Source organism: Giraffa tippelskirchi, chromosome 12, assembly GCF_054371585.1.
Source record: "Giraffa tippelskirchi isolate mGirTip1 chromosome 12, T2T-mGirTip1v1.2.pri, whole genome shotgun sequence".
Taxonomy (NCBI): Eukaryota; Metazoa; Chordata; class Mammalia; order Artiodactyla; family Giraffidae; genus Giraffa; species Giraffa tippelskirchi.
Genome location: NC_137286.1, coordinates 92,404,833 through 92,421,836, shown reverse-complemented (window position 1 = coordinate 92,421,836; position 17,004 = coordinate 92,404,833). Strand labels below are relative to the sequence as shown.

At 44.1% G+C, this 17,004-nt stretch overlaps 1 protein-coding gene across 20 annotated transcripts in view; it reads right to left on the bottom strand.

Annotated features, from left to right (window-relative positions):
* WDFY2 (WD repeat and FYVE domain containing 2) overlaps positions 1 to 17,004 on the bottom strand; it is a 185,605-nt gene that overhangs the window by 79,268 nt on the left and 89,333 nt on the right. The window lies entirely within an intron of this gene.

Below are 17,004 nucleotides of genomic sequence, written 5' to 3'. Positions count from 1 at the left end.
TTTTTTTTAAAGAGCCTTTTAACCTACCCTGGAGGTAGTGCAGCCTGATCAGAAGAATATGTTTGGGGCTTGAGGCTAACTCTTAAAGATGAGAGAGGAGTTTCTCAGGGCAGGAGGTCAGCAAAGTGACCCCACGTACAAGGGCAAGCAATAAGGCTGAAACCTGGGTAGGAGAGTTGTGATAGATGGGGCTGGTGAAGTGGGCAGGAATCAAGCAATTTGGATTTTATTCTTCTGGAAGTTATGAAGAGTTTAAACCCAGAGGAGTGGCCTAATTATACTAGAACTTTGGATATCTGATGACAGAATAGCCAGAGGCTTCGACAAGAGACAGGAGGACCGGTCTGGAGTTTACTTCAAAAGTCCAAGCAAATGCTGCGGGAGACAGAAACCTGCAAAATCCTCCTGGGAAGAGACAAAGGGGGAGTATGGAGGCAGCTCTGAGGTAGTGAGTCAGGCCAGGGAACTGGTTGTCCTCAAGTTTGAGAGGAAATGCAAAATACAGTCCATGGGGTCGCACAGAGTCGGACACGACTGAAGCGACTTAGCAGTAGCAGCAGCAGCAAATATATTACAGGGCTCCCTAGGTGGCGCTAGTGGTAAAGAACCGTCTGCCAATGCAGGAGACATAAGAGACACAGGTTTGATTCCGGCAAGATCCTCTGGAGGAGGGCAGGGCAACCCACTCCAGTATTCTTGCCTGGAGAATCCCATGAGCCGAGGAGCCTGGCAGGACCATAAATTGTAGGACGCCTACAATTTATGGGGTCTCATAAAGAGTTGGCCGCAACTGAAGTGACTCAGCACACACACACACACACGGATGGATGTATTATAACTCATTTTTGGTTGGGGCTACTTGTGTGTATTTGTTAGTCACTCAATCATGCCTGACTCTTTGCAATCCTGTGGACTATAGCCTGTCACTACAAATGGCTACCTAATGATGCCATTTACTGAAGGGATATGGGAAAAGAGCATATATTGGAAAAAAGGAAGTATTTCTATTTAGAATATGCTAAATCAGAGGTGGCCTAGAGACCCCCAGGTAGGAATGCCTAATTGGCAGCTGGAGTTTGAGCTCAGCTTCAGGAGAACAGAATGGGCTGCAACCTTGAAAGCCGCAGGTGTGGGATAATTAAGCCATCAAGGAAGAGTAGGTAGCACAAGGCGGAACCCTGGGGAGCATCCCTATCTAAGTGTCTGCTAGAGAATGAAGAGCCAGTGAGGAAATCTGGAGAGAACTCAGGGTTTACTAAATTTTAAACAGCCCACAAATTACCCAGCCAGGCCACCAAACTCCAAGTACCCTTCTGGCTCCTTTCTCTCCCATCCATGACAGACAAGCTCTGGCAGGAAGAACCTGCCAAATGGTTTTCACCACTCTCCAGGCCAGGACAGAGGATGAGATGGCTGGATGGCATCACCGACTCAATGGACATGAGTTTCAGCAAACTCCAGGAGGTGGTAAAGGACAGGGAAGCCTGGCGTGCTGCAGTCCATGGGTTTCCGGAGCCGCAATAGGCATTACTGACAAAATGGAGGCACGGCCCCAACCCCTTCTCCTCATCCCGCAGGCATGGTCCCGGGATGAAGGAGTTAGGTCTTGTGATTATGACTTGTCCTTTCCTTCCTCCGGTTGAGCTGGCTGGAAAGAATGTTATAATCCATAAAGTTAACTATTGACATTTGCTCAAGGATCTTTACAAAGAATGCTCCAGGATGAGCACATAGGCTGCAGCTTGAGACCATGGGAAACATTGTTATCTGAAACCTGCCTGTAAGGGGAATGTTTATGGCAAAAGAAGTTTGCTAAGTTTAGGGGTTAGGAATAATTAAGAATAGTTAGAAGCTAAAAGTTTAAGGTATGTCGTAGTGTTGGCATATTTTACTATAGCTTATGGAAATTAGGTATTTTAGAGATACTAATAGCTAAAAGCCTTTTTAGGAGGTGATGAGCTTAAGTTACTAGGGGATAGCAGGATTTAAAGAGATAAGAAATAAACTGAGGAATGTAATATACAGCCCAGAGACAAACTTGAGTTACAATGTTATCACAAGGACACTTAAGAGGGAACTCTGAAGGACAACAATGATTTATGGAGACAGTAAATATGGGTGAGGGGAAACTGAAGATGTCATACCTCTGACCTAATGTTTTTGTAAAAGTATAAAAGAAAACTTGATGCTTAAAATAAACATGCAGCCCAGTGCTTTAAGCTAGAGACTGCATCATTTTCTCCGCCGAGATGCAGTCCAAATGAGTGAGAGGCTGCATCATTCGCCGACCCGTTCATCCCTTCAGGGCGATTCCCTTCAGGGCGATTCCCTGGCTGCCGGAGCTGGACTCCGGCACATGGGGTTTGCAGAGTCAGACACAACTTAGCGACTGAACAACAACCAGTCCTGGAAACTAGTTGAACTTGAGTGATTGCAACCTCTGGAGAAGCTGTGCGAATATGGGGAGCAGTCTTTCTGCAACTGTGTCTGCTGCTTCAATGAGCTGATGGTCTAATACCGATCATTTTCTTCCTACACCAAATGAGTATTTATAAACATGTAACCTTCACTGGTAATTGAGAGCAAGCAGAGTTACCACTCCTCCACCTGAAGGAGGTGAACATGGAGATGAGTGGATTGTGGTGCCTACGTTCAAGGTTCGGTACTGAAGGAGCTAAGTAAACAGGGAGGGCCCCCACTCTGGAAACAAAAACCCCTCTGAGTTACCACCACCCTAGGCCAGTAGCATCCAGTCACAGTGAAACAAAGAAACACAAGCCCAGCAGTGAACACCAGCGCTGTATCCCAGGGGCCAGGGCAGACCTAACGCTACTCCCCTCTCAGCTAACATAAGCTTCCAGCTGGTCAGGGGGCAGCCCGCTTCCAAGACTGTCCCCAATCAAACAGTAGGTGTTGTAACACCAGGTGACAGCAGTCGGCCTCCATAGGGACTGGAAAAGAATAACGGCTTCCTTTGCACACACTGGTTCTACCGAGTTCTCAAGCTTTATAGCAAAGGAATAAATGTCATTTGGTGCTTAAAGGGGTATTTTTCACAACTCTGTTGCTGTCAAGGTGCCCGGGAGGAATGCCTTCAAAGGTGATAGACACAGAAATGACACCTCAGCCCCTCTGGGCTTTGAACTTTGCCAACTCAGTGACAGTGATATGAGAACTGCGGTTGGGATCTACAGTCTGTGTAAGAGAGAACTCAAAATAAAAAGTAGCAAAATACTGGGCTACCCTGGTGATCCAGTGATTAAGAATCTGCCTGCCAGCTTGGGACTCGGGTTCGATCCCTGGTCTGGGGAGATTCCCCCATGTGCGCTGCAACTACTGAACCCACAGTCTAGAGCCTGTGCTCTGCAACAAGAGAAGCCACCCCAATGAGAAGTCAACGCACTGAAACTACAGGAAAGACCGCATGCGGCAATGCAGACCCCAGTGCAGCCAAAAATAAACAAATAGCAAAACATGTGTGCACGCAGAGAAGATGATTCTCATACTCTAGATGGAAGTGGTTAAAAGATCTGTGATATGAGACTGATTCCTAGTGTTGAAATAAACCGTGCAGAGCCACAGACAGCTCTCTGAAACTCTTGGCCTATAAATTCCAGATTCCCAAATGAACAGAAAGTGGGAGAGCCTCGGATGGCTGGTCACCTCCCCTCCCCCCATTCTCTCATCCACTGGAGAAAGGGTGACTCTTGTGACGAGAGAGTTGCTACAACCTCTCCAATCTTCAGTCACCTCTCAGAGCTCCACCTTCTCCTGAGGGTGATCAATGATAGTAACTTGGATAATAAACTTTTTTTTTTGCAGGGAAAAAACCCAGTATTTGACAGCCTGTGTTTTAGAAATCACTGGTGAATTACTGTCATGATGCAGCTAAGATGGAAAATGGGACCAGGAAGGAGTGGAAGCATCCTGAGGAGCATGCTGCCATAAGACACTTCCTCCCCTGGGAACTGGCCTGCTAAATCCACAGGATAGAGATTTTAACCAAAGCTTACTGGTTCCCATCAACTGAAGATGTTGCTGCAAGTCACAATGATGTCAATAAGGAGCATTCGAATATTGACAGGGATGTGATGCGTACCAGTGCTGTCCCAAGAGCTTTATGTGTATTGTCAGACAGTCCTCATCAGAACCCTGAAAAATGGATACAATTACTATCTCTACTTCACAGATAAGGAAACTGAGGCACACAGAGTAAAGCAACTTGCCTATGGTGACCCAACTTATGGGTGCAGAGCTGAGACTTGACTCCAGCAGTCTGATTGCAGAGCCTGTGTTCTTAACCTCTGTACTGTCAACCTGATGGACTATGTTAATTCATTCACTCACTCATTAATTCAGTCTATATAAATATATGCAGGCACTTCCCTGGTAGTCCAGTGGTTACGAATCCATCTTGCAACACAGGGGACACAGGTTTGTCATCCCACATGACTCAGAGCAAATAAGCCTATGTGCTACAACTATAGAGACTGTGTGCTGCAATGAAAGATCTCGAGTGCTGCAAGTAAGACCCAACACAGCCAAGTAAATAAAATAAATATTTTTAAAAATATTTTTAAAAATTACATGCAAAGCACTTTCAATTCCCAGGCACTGTACTGAGTGTCAGGAATGTAACAGAGAGTCAAGTGGACACAGCCGCCACCTTGCAGAGCTGATCCTGGACACGTGCAATAATCAGATAATCACATGAATGAGCATAAAATAGAAACTCTGACAATGGCTACAAAGGAGGGGTGCTCAGTTGTACGAACACTTATAATCTGGGGACATGGACTGTTGGAAGATCGGGGATGATGCCCCCAAGGAAAGGAAAAGTGAACTGAAATCTGGAGGATGAGAAGGTAAAGGCAGGAAGCAAGCACACCCCAGGCAGAGGCTCTGGGAAAGGAGGGAACAGGGTGGGCACACGGACCCGAGGGTGGCGGAAACTCGGGGAGAAAGGGCACTGCGGAAAGTGTGGCTGCTGAGGGCAGGGCCAGAGCCAGCAGGCAGGTCATGGGAAGAATTCTGGCCGGGGTGCTAAGAGCAAGGGGAAGCCCGAGAGAGGTTTGACAGAGGGTATGTGGAGATAAAATGTATATTCTGGAAAGATCCTTCTGGCTCCCATACGGAAAACAGGCTGGAGAAGGCAGAGCACATCTGGGACAACCAGTGCGGGGCTCCAAGGAGATGATGGAGTGGTGATGATGATGGTGAAAGCGGGGAGCTGAGAGGTATTCAGGAGGCAAAAATTCACAAATAATGGGCTGGACAGAGTCAGAGAAGGGGAGAAAAGGAACTCCAAAGAACCCTGGCTCATGCAACAGATGGACAGAGTTTATAGTCACCTTGGGCTTCCCTGGTGGCTCAGATAGTAAAGAATCTGCCTGCAGTGCAGGAGACCTGGGTTTGGTCCCTGGGTTGGGAAGATCCCCTGGAGAAGGGCATGGCTCTCCACTCTAGGATTTCTAACTGGAGAATTCCACGGACAGAGAAGCCTCACAGGCTTCATGGGGTCGCAAAGAGTTGGACACGCCTGAGCGACTAACACACACACAGTCACTTAAATGGGGGACACTGGAAACACCAGGCGTGTGTGGAATAAAAGGAGTCCGATTTTGTTTCTTTTTTAAAATAAGTCTACTATATGGGAGAAACATCAATAACCTCAGATATGCAGATGACACCACCCTTATGGCAGAAAGTGAAGAAGAACTAAAGAGCCTCTTGATGAAAGTGAAAGAGGAGAGTGAAAAAGTTGGCTTAAAGCTCAACTTTCAGAAAACTAAGATCACAGCATCTGGTCCCATCACTTCATGGGAAATAGATGGGAAAACAGTGGAAACAGTGTCAGACTTTATTTTTGGGGGCTCCAAAATCACTGCAGATGGTGACTGCAGCCATGAAATTAAAAGACGCTTACTCCTTGGAAGGAAAGTTATGTCCAACCTAGATAGCATATTTAAAAGCAGAAACATTACTTTGTCAACAAAGGTCCATCTAGTCAAGGCTATGGTTTTCCCAGTGATCATGTATGGATGTGAGAGTTGGACTATAAAGAAAGCTGAGCACCGAAGAATTGATGCTTTTGAACTGTGGTGTTGGAGAAGACTCTGGAGAGTCCCTTGGACTGCAAGGAGATCCAACCAGGCCATCCTAAAGGAGATCAGTCCTGGGTGTTCATTGGAAGGACTGATGTTGAAGCTAAAGCTCTAATACTTTAGCCACCTGATGCAAAGAGTTGACTCATTTGAAAAGACCCTGATGCTGGGAAAGATTGAGGGTAGGAGGAGAAGGGGACAACAGAGGATGAGATGGTTGGATGGCATCACTGACTCAATGGACATGGGTTTGGGTGGATTCCAGGAGTTGCTGATGGACAGGGAGGCCTGGTGTGCTGCGGTTCATGGGGTTGCAAAGAGTCAGACACGATTGAGCAACTGAACTGAACTGACTGAAATACTTTAATTTTTAAAGAAAAAGAATTTTTCTGGGGGCCATGCCACACAGTCTGTGGGATCTTAGGCCTCTAACCAGGGATTGAACCCACGCCCCCTGCAGTGGAAGCACAGAATCTTAACACTGGACTGCCAAGGAAGTCCCAGGAGTCTGATTTTAGACCTGGTGAATCTGAGGTTCCTCTGAGATAGTCAACAGAAAACATTAAGAAGGAAGTTGGAATTTCAGAAAAAATGTCTGGATAGAGGTTAAAAGCTGGACTTTATGATCACATGGGCAGCAAATGCAGCCATGACATGGGCAAGGCTGCCCAGAGAAGCAGGGGTCTGGGAGGGCAAATGCCAAGAAACCCCAACACTGAAGCAAAGCTGTCCTGAGCTCAGAAACAGAGGAGAAAACAGCAAACAGGAGGTGAATCAGCAGGGTTCTGTATCGTGGACAGACACAAAGAGTATTTCAGGAAGAAACAGTAGAGCAAAATGCTGCTGGGAGGTCAAACACAATGAGGACATAAACTCGTCTGTCAGGCAGACGCACATGGAGATCTTTTGTAACCACAGCCAGAGCTGTTTGGATTGATGGATGAGACTGGAGGCCAGACTGCCGTGATTTCAGTCAAGAGGGGTAGGGAGGAAATGTAGAAGGAGGCTACAGACAAATCTTTGGAGATGTTTGATAATAAGGAGAGAAGAGAGAGAGACCATTTGTGAACAGGGAAGTGAGTTGTTGCTTAAAAAACAAACTTTGTTTTTAATAACAAGAAAGTTGAGTTTAAAAAAGCTAACGGGTAGGGCGGCAGGGTGGCGTTTGTCCCTGGTGACTCAGTGGTAAAGAATCCTCCTGCCAATGCAAAAGACACGAGTTCGATCCCTGGTCCGGGAAGATCCTGCATCCCTGGGGACAGTGAAGCCCAGGCACCACAGCCACTGAAGCCCGAGTGCCAAGAGCTTGTGCTGCACAACAAGAGAAGCCGCTGCAGTGAAAAGCCCGAGCACAGCAATGAGAGAGCAGCCCCCGCTCACTGCAACAGGGGAAGCCCGAGCGTAGCAACAAAGACCCAGCACAGCCGTAAACAAATAAAAATAAAATTAAAAAAAAAAAGCTAGTGGGAAGGATCCAGGTGTAGGGAGAGATTAGTATGGAATAAGACAAAAGGAAAGTAACTGGAACATAATATACTCATCAATTGCTAGCCATTTCCTTTCGGAACCACAGATACCCTGTTTGATGTGGCCAAGATAAGAAGATGACCACCTTCTAAAATAGTAAGGGACTTCCCTAGTGGTCCAGTGGCTAAGCCTGCATGCTTCCAATGCAGGAGTCCCGGGTAGGATCCCTGGTCAGGGAATTAGACCCCACACGTCACAACCAAGAGTCCACAAGCCACAACTAAGACCCCACGTGCCACAACTAAGACCCAGCGCAGCCAAATAAATATTAAAAAAAAAAGTCATAATTTTTAAGTCATTTCTAAAAAACATAAAATAAAATAGTAATATGGATATGGAGAGTTCCCTGGCGGTCCAGTGGTGCTGTGGCCCAGGTTCAGTCAGAGAAGATCCTACAAGCTGCACAGCTAAAAAAAAGGTTTTTTAAAATAAATAATATAGTAATACAATGATCCTAATAAGGCCACCTTTTGTGGCAGATACCTCCTGTAGGGAGCATATAAATGATTTCAACCTACTACACACTCTATTGGATCTTCTTAGCACCCGATTTAAAATGCAGGGCAATCTGGGTGCTACAGAATTGGTCTAAAATGGGATCAAGGGGACCTTCAAAAATTCATAATTGTAATGGAGATGCCATGAAATAATCTGGGGCCAAAGGGTGCTCTTGGCACATGCATTCAGGACCAAGCTTTTAAGATAACATTCAGATACTGAACAAAAGAGAACTGAACTACCTATACGATGACATAATAGGAAGAGACAGGCTTGTTCTTAAGAGATTCCAAGGTTTGTGACCCAAACAAATACTCCCACCGTCACAGAATTTTATTTGACAAAACCACCTTCAGTGAATTATACTGTATGAATAAATGGTAAGCAACTAGTATGTCAGAACACGAGGACTCTTGTTCTGCTAAGTAGGAAGAAAGATTTATATATATGTATATATACATACATATATGTGTATGTGTGTATTTAATGATGATATTTAAATATTTATACATATTTAAGTTTATTATAACTTATTAGCATAAATTCAAAAGAGAATGGCTACCTTGTTGTTTAGGGGCTAAGCCTTGCGACTTCTTTGCGAACCCATGGACTGTAGCCCGCCAGGCTCCTCTGTCCGTAGGATTTCCCAGGTAAGAATATTGCAGTGGGTTGCCATTTTTTCCTCCAGGAGATCTTCCAGACCCAGAAATTGAACCCAAGTCTCCTGCATTGGCAGGCAGATTCTTTACCAGTGAGCCATTAGGGAAGCCCAAATGGCTACTTAACAGTCTATAAAAGGAACTCCTCACACCAGAAAGTCCAGGGTCACAGAATGATGAAACAACTCAGAAAAGATGGTCTTCTGTGGTAGAAACCATGGGAGAATGAGGAAATCATAAGCTAGTATAAGCTAGTGTAATCGAAAGCTCGACCCAGGGATCGAACCCAGGTCTCTTATGGCTCCTGCATTGGCAGACGGGTTCTTTACCACTAGCACCACCTGGGAAGTTCCTAGAAGGCAGCGAAGTTCCAGAAGTGACATCAATTCTTCTGTAAGTACAAACCCTGAAATCCACCATGATGGTTGACAAGCTGGAGCAAGTTGGCTGTAGCACTGTGGTGTCTGAGCTGATCAAGGTGCAGGTTTTCTGATGACTTTCCCACCAGCAGGAGTGGCCCGACCATATACTAAGCTTGGGTACAGCAGAAGGGCTTTATACATGGGCTACTCGTCATCACTGCAGAACGTGACCTCACCCTTTGGGTTCCGCCCCTGCAGGCTTATTATAACCTGTAGTGATAAACAACTCATCCACAACACCTTGTTACATTAAACACTCAAATTCTTTAAAAAGAATTATTTTAGCAATGACTAAATTCATGGAATAACACAAGCTTCCAATTCATTAGTGATCATCCTAGGACAATTCACTGCAATCATGCTGTCCTAGTTGTGTGAAGAAATTGGTTTGGTATGGTTAGAAGAAAATTTGTCTGGGGGTCGAGGAGGTCCTGGCTCTGTCACCACTATCTTGACATGTGACCTACCCAATATAAATCACTTAATCCAGGGGAAGAGCTTCCCTGGTGGCTCAGTGGTGAAGAATCTGCCTGCCAATGCAGAAGACTAAGAGACCCAGGTTCGATCCTTGGGTCAGGAAGATCCCCTGGTGCGGGAAATGGCAACCTGCTCCAGTATTCTTGCCTGGAAAATCCCACAGACAGAGAAGCCTGGTGAGGCTACAGTTCATGGGGTCACAAAGAGTCAGACAGAACTTAGCGACTAAACAACTACAATAATCTAGGGGAAGGTGGCATTAGATAGAAGAATTAAGGTCCCTTTCAATTTAATCTTTCCTGTCCCCCACAGGGATTCTGAATCGTCTTCTTTTAATATCTTTCAGTTCAGTCACTCAGTTGTGTCCAACTCTGTGTGACCCCAAGGACTGCAGCACGCCAGGCTTCCCTGTCCATCACCAACTCCCGGAGCTTACTCAAACTCATGTCCATTGAGTCGGTGATGCCATCCAACCATCTCATCCTCTGTCGTCCACTTCTCCTCCTGCCTTCAAGCTTTCCCAGCATCAGGGTGTTTTCCAATGAATCAGTTCTTCACATCAGGTGGCCAAAGAATTGGAGCTTCAGCTTCAGTATCAGTCCTTCCAATGAATATTCAGGACTGACTTCCTTTAGGATTGACTGGTTTGATCTCCTTGCAGTCCAAGGGAGTCTCAAGAGTCTTCTCCAACACCACAGTTCAAAAGCATCAATTCTTCGGCACTCAGCTTTCTTTATAGTCCAACTCTCACGTCCATACATGACTACTGGAAAAACCATAGCTTTGACTAGACAGACTTTTGTTGGCAAAGGAATGTCTCTGCTTTTTAATATTCTGTCTAGGTTGGTCATAGCTTTTCTTCCAAGGAGCAAGTGTCTTTTAATTTCATGGCTGCAGTCACCATCTGCAGTGATTTTGGAGCCCCCAAAAATAAAGCCAGCCACTGTTTCCACTGTTTCCCCATCTATTTGCCATGAAGTAATGGGACCGGATGCCAGGATCTTAGTTTTCTGAATGCTGAGTTTTAAGCCAACTTTTTCACTCTCCTCTTTCATCAAGAGGCTCTTCAGTTCTTCTTCACTTTCTGCCACAAGGGTGGTGTCATCTGCATTTCTGAGATTACTGATATTTCTCCGGGCAATCTTTATTCCAGGTTGTGCTTCATCCAGGCCGGCATTTCACATGATGTACTCTGCATACAAGTTCAATAAGCAGGGTGAAAATATACAGCCTTGAGGTACTCCTTTCCTGATTTGGAATCAGTCCGTTGTTCCATGTTAGGTTCTATCTGTTGCTTCTTGACCTGCATACAGATTTCTCAGGAGGCAAGTAAGGTGGTCTGGTATTCCCATCTCTTTAAGAATTTCCCATAGTTTGTTGTGATCCACACAGTCAAAGGCTTTGGTGTAGTCAATAAAGCAGAAGTAGATGTTTTTCTGGAACTTTCTTGCTTTTCGATGATCCAACGGATGTTGGCAATTTGATCTCTGGTTCCTCTGCCTTTTCTAAATCCAGCTTGAACAGTAATATCTTTAGATACCTCCAAAGGCATCATTTTACACATTCACAAAATTTCTTCCTAAGCAACTGTTAGGACACTGCTAGAGATATTCTGTAAATAACATTATTGCCAGGTATACTGAGTTGAATACTGTCCTCCCAAAATTCATATCCACCTGGAACCTCAGAATATGACTTTATTTGGAACTAAGGTCTCTGCAGATATAATTAGTTAAAATGAGGTAATACTGGATTAGGGTGAGCCCTCCGTCCAATGACTTATAAGAAGGTCACAGAGAGTAAGGCGATGTGAAGATGTGGGCAGGGGGACTTCCCTGGCAGTCCAGTGGTTAAGACTCTGAGCTTCCAATGCAGGGGACAAGGGTTTGATCCCTGGTAAAGGAACTAAGATCCCACATCCTGCACTGCATGACCAAAACATAACAAAAATAATAATAATTTTTTAAAATAACCCTTAATTAAAAAAATAAAAAAGATACAGGCAGGGACTGGAGTGACACATCTACCAGGCAAGGAACTCCAAGGATTCCAGTAGTCCTACAAACTTTCAGGAACACATACTATTCCTATTTAGGTTTTTTTAGTTGCTTGCTTCATGTATCTATCTTACTAATTTCAGGAAGCAGGGTATGGACATCAAACTCTTCTCTACACCTAAGCCTGTCATTTAAACACAAGATGCACTCATCGCGTCAACTGTTGAGAGTAATTTTATCCTCTGGTTAAGTGCCCAACTTTGGCTGTAGCATCCTGAATGGCAGGAACTGCAATGCCTTCCCTCTTTCCTTCAATAGACCTTTCACAAAGTTTCCATAGTGGCCCAGGAAACAACACAGAAGCACGTGGTCTCTGCCTTCAGGCAGATGACAGTCAGATGAAGGAAACAGACCCATAACCAAATGAGGCAACAGGCAGGATGGAAAGCATTGAACAGAGGCAGGAATGGCTCCTGACCAGCAGCGTGGGGCGAGGACAAAGCCCAGGCTACAAGGTGCACAGAGTCCCTAGCTCCACTAGGAGCTGTTTCCTGGCTAAGTGAGCCGGGAAAGCATGTGAACTCTCTAGGCCTTAGTCTCCTTATCTGAAAAATATGAGTAATATCACCTACATCACAGAATTACTTTGAAGCTGGAATGAGGGAATATATGTAACGCAGAGTACCTGATGGGGCTTCCCCAATGGCTCAGCAGGTAAAGAGTCTGCCTGCTCTGCAGGCAGTGAGGTTCGATTCCCGGGCTGGAAAGATTCCCTGGAGGAGGAAATGGCAATCCACTCCAGAATTCTTGCCTGGAAAATCCCACAGACAGAGGAGCCTGGTGGCTTACAGTCCAAAGGGTCTCAAAGAGTCAGACACGACTGAGCACGCACATGCAGAGTGCCTGGGACACAGTAATGCTCAGTAAAGGTTTACTCTGTTTCCTTTTTCATTCCCTTGCATAAATGATACGAACTCGAAGACTATAGTAACCACAAGAACTACCAAAACGGTAGCATCAAATCCATACATGGTCAATATCATTTATTTTTATATAATAACCTCTATTCTGAATGCTCACCACTATACAGAGCAATCCTTTCCTCTCATCACAATCAAACTTCCTGTAACACATATATGAAATTAATCTTCAAAGAACAGAGATTTTATAAATTTGGGGCCTTGTTCAAAAACTTTCCAGTGACTATGTATTTATCTTGGCAAGATATTAATCAAACTTTTGGCTCCCTAACAGTTTTTGGTTTTTTTTAAAAAGTTTTTTCTGTTGTTGGTTTATTTATTTATTTGGCTGCGCTGGGTCTTCCTTGCTGCGCATTCCTAACCACTGGACTACCACGGAAGTCCCTCCCTAAGTTTGGATGAAGAAGGAAAAATATAAAGATGAGCATGATTTTTTTTCCCCCCAGGCCATTCATTATGCCTAGAATACCTTTTCCTTCCTATCTTTATTGGCCTCCATGGAGCCGCCCCAGACCATTCTCCACTGCTTTCTTTTGACCTCACTGGCTCGCCAACATCAGATTTACCAGTGTAGTGCTACTCCTGCTGTATTTTTTTTTTACTTTGTGTGATTAATATTTATTTCATAACTTCACTTTTCATTCTGTCCCAAGCTGAGCAAGCTCTTTGACATCAGGAGCCACTTGTTAAGAGCTGAGCAGGATGGTTTGCACACAGTTGATATTTACATATTTGTTGGTTGACTAGAATACACAAGGCATTACAACAGGAAAAAATTTTAAAGTCCTACTTCATCATGAATAGCGGTTAGCACAATCTAACTGACTTCTTTCAACATTAAAACAGAAGGCGTTTCTGAAAACTCAAATGCAGGATGAGTTAAATTACTGGCATAACTTCTTCCCCTGTAGAAGTTAGTTCCATTGTGAAAATCATTTTGAATAGCAAGCTGCTGCTGCTGCTGCTGCTAAGTCGCTTCAGTCGTATCCGACTCTGTGCGACCCCATAGACGGCAGCCCACCAGGCTCCACCATCCCTGGGATTCTCCAGGCAAGAATACTGGAGTGGGTTGCCATTTCCTTCTCCAGTGCATGAAAGGGAAAAGTGAAAGTGAAGTCACTCAGTCGTGTCCGACTCTCAACGACCCCATGGACTGTAGCCTACCAGGCTCCTCCGTCCATGGGATTTTCCAGGCAAGAGCACTGGAGTGGGGTGCCATTGCCTTCTCCTTGAATAGCAAGAGAACTGTACAAATAAACTATCTCAGAATTCAAGCAGGTACTTATTACAAGCAGCTATATTAATATATACTATTATACTTAGTCAACAACTTATTTAACAAATTATTCACTGAGTCCCTAATTTGTACTACAAAGAACCACACTAGCTAAGATCCAATGGGAGAGGAGATGGATAAAAGACTGGCCAGTTCCTTAGTGAACACTCTAATGGAGGAGACAGACTTGAAAACTTTTCACAAAACAGGTTAAATAAGCAGTATGATATAACTAACCTACCGAGTATTGTGTGTGATAAATTTTAATTGGGAGGCCTCAGGAACCACTTGTCCAAGAAAAAAGGTAAAAAAGAAAGACAGAAAAGACGACATTTGAACAAGACCTTGAGAGATAACTCAGACTATAGATCAAGATGGTGGAAGGAGGTTCTGAGCTACATGATCAGAAAGAAAAAAGCTATGGACATGAAAATAAACCACCTTCAGTTTTGCTTCTCTCAGTAGGTGATCTAACTTGCTACTTCACGAGAAAAATAAAAGGTCCTTCCTCTCTTATATCTCAAAACAGGCTCTGTCTTTCCCTACCTTAAAAATTAAAAGTCTCCCCACTCTTTCCCAAAGCTAAGTTCTCCAAACTGTTCTGGACCCTCTAGGCACTCGTCTCCCAGCACATCTTGCTCTAGCACTCACCCTCCCTCTTACCCTCTCCTTTTGTGGCCAGACTTTTCAAAGAATGATCTCTATTTGTGTTATCGCTATTTCATTTTAAAGGTTGTGTTTATTTATTTTCGGCTGTGCTCCATCTTTGCTGTTGCTCAGGCTTTTCTCTAGCTGCGGTGAGTGGCAGCTACTCCCTAGTTGCGGTGTGTGGGCTTCTCACTGCGGCGGCTTCTCTTGCTGCGGAGCACAGACTCTAGGGCATTTGGGCTTCGGTGGTTGTGGTTCCCTGGCTCTAGAGCACAGGCTCAGTGTTGTGGCTCAGAGGCTTAGCTGGATTTTCTTGGATCAGGGATCAAACCTGTGTCTCCTCCTATACTAGCAGGCAGATTCTTTACCACTAAGCCACCAGGGAAGCCCTCTACTTCATTTTTAATACACTGCTCAGTTACACAAGGTTAACTGCCTCTTCAATCTCTTTTATTCAGCAAAATAAAGTGAAATAAGGATTTACTTCCTGTGTTTTAAAGTAAGTGAACCAATAGTATTTCTTCTAAAATATATTTGGTGTATTTAGGAAACAGAAAATTTACGGTCTCTGAAAAGAATTTCTCATGTCCAGCAAGTAAACTAGTCAAGAGGTGAGATTCTGTAAGCATTTTTAGTAAAGAACCTTGTATTGTAGTGATCAGTGAGAATTCTGAACATCAAACACCCTGTTCTCTCGCTATATTGTTCCCTAACGCAGAGCTTTTTACAATTCTTCAGATGAAAACAGGTAGGGTATACAATTCATCTTCTTCACCAATATACAAGAGAGAATTTTAAGGAAATTATTTCATTCAAGCCAGAGTCTTAATCTTTTTTAGAAGACTGAGTAAGATGAGATTTGGTATCTCACATCAAGCTGACATACCCAGAGAACCATCTTAGTCCAGTTGCTCACTATGCTCCGGTTTTCTGGCAATTTCATTTACTAAATGAATAATGGCTAAGAGAGCTTCTCTCACATACAATAAATAGCCAGAACTCTCCAGAACTTACTTTGCTCACCTGTCTTGCCTTCAAAGCCAAATTTATCAGCACCCATTAATCCCCAATATTGATTTCACAAAATTCAAAGAATCGCTTATATGCTATACACTCAGAGGTTTTTCACAGATTGTGAGTGTCACACATACTATTGCCATGAACTGCTGGCAATAAATGGATCTCAGCTCATCTTTTCAGATTTTCTTTTGTGATGAAACTTCAACTCACTGAACAATCCAATTATCTCTCCTTGCATTTTAAAAATAAATTTATACTGCACACATCACACTTGTTAAAAATGGCTCTCCTTTAAAAAAGACAACAATCTGTATCATGACCTTCAATTTCATCCTAAGGAACAGGGTTTACAGATCTCCCAAATGCATTAGATCTTATAGGACTTCTGTAAATATTTGTCAAAGGACTGATTGTTATGTGTAACAATATTGTTAAAATATTGTTAAAATTTCCATAAAGATCACCCAACAAGTGTTTTCACTAAAGATCAAATAGCAAATGTCAGGCTTCAGACCCCAAAGTGGGGCTGGGTCAAGACTAGAAAGGAAGACCCACATTCCATGTATCTAAATACATGTTAAAAGTTGTAAGTCAAGTTAACTATTAAATATGGTCTCTTCCTCCAATCTAGACAAACATACCTTCAACCACCTGGAGGCACAGGTACAAAGTCAGAATTTTTAGGCCCTCTGGAGTTTCCCATCACAGTGTGGTGACAGGAGAGGGCCAACCCACGCCCCTTTCCACTCCCAGTTCCAACGATACCTTGAAGGGACTCGCCCACCCATGCAGGCATCCTACCCACCTCAAACCACTGCCCTTAAACCACCCTTCATGCTAAGGATACATTTATTAGTTTTATCCTCCTCAGGATAGATCCAGGGGAAAGGCCCATTGGAGGCCCTAGAAGCAGGCCCTAAGCTCTTTGGAGGCAGGAAATTTCCAGAATCAAGTACTCAGAGCATGGGGGTGGGTGGAGTGAGGGCTGGGGCTGGACACAACCTCTGGCCCCTCAGATCCTTCATCCTGTGGGGAGGTGTGCCAGAGAGGGGTCCTCTAATTTCCAGGTCCCAAAGCAGGGCTTCTCTTGCCCACGAGTAAGCACAATACTGGAGAATTTACCAGATCAGCCATCTCACTAGTTAATATACTAGTTGAAAATAAATATGTAAAAAGATGATTAAGTCGTAAAACCTGAAATTCCGATCTCTAATCACTTCAGTTCCCTCAAGATCTATAACCAAGGGGTCTAACATTTATCTGGATCTACTCAACAGACTAAATCTAGGTTTTGTGCTTTCTTAACAAATTTGTAAAAATGGATAGAATTCTACTCACATGTTAGAGGACGGTAAAGAAGACCCCAAGGAGCAGGGGAAAGAAGGAGGTCAACATC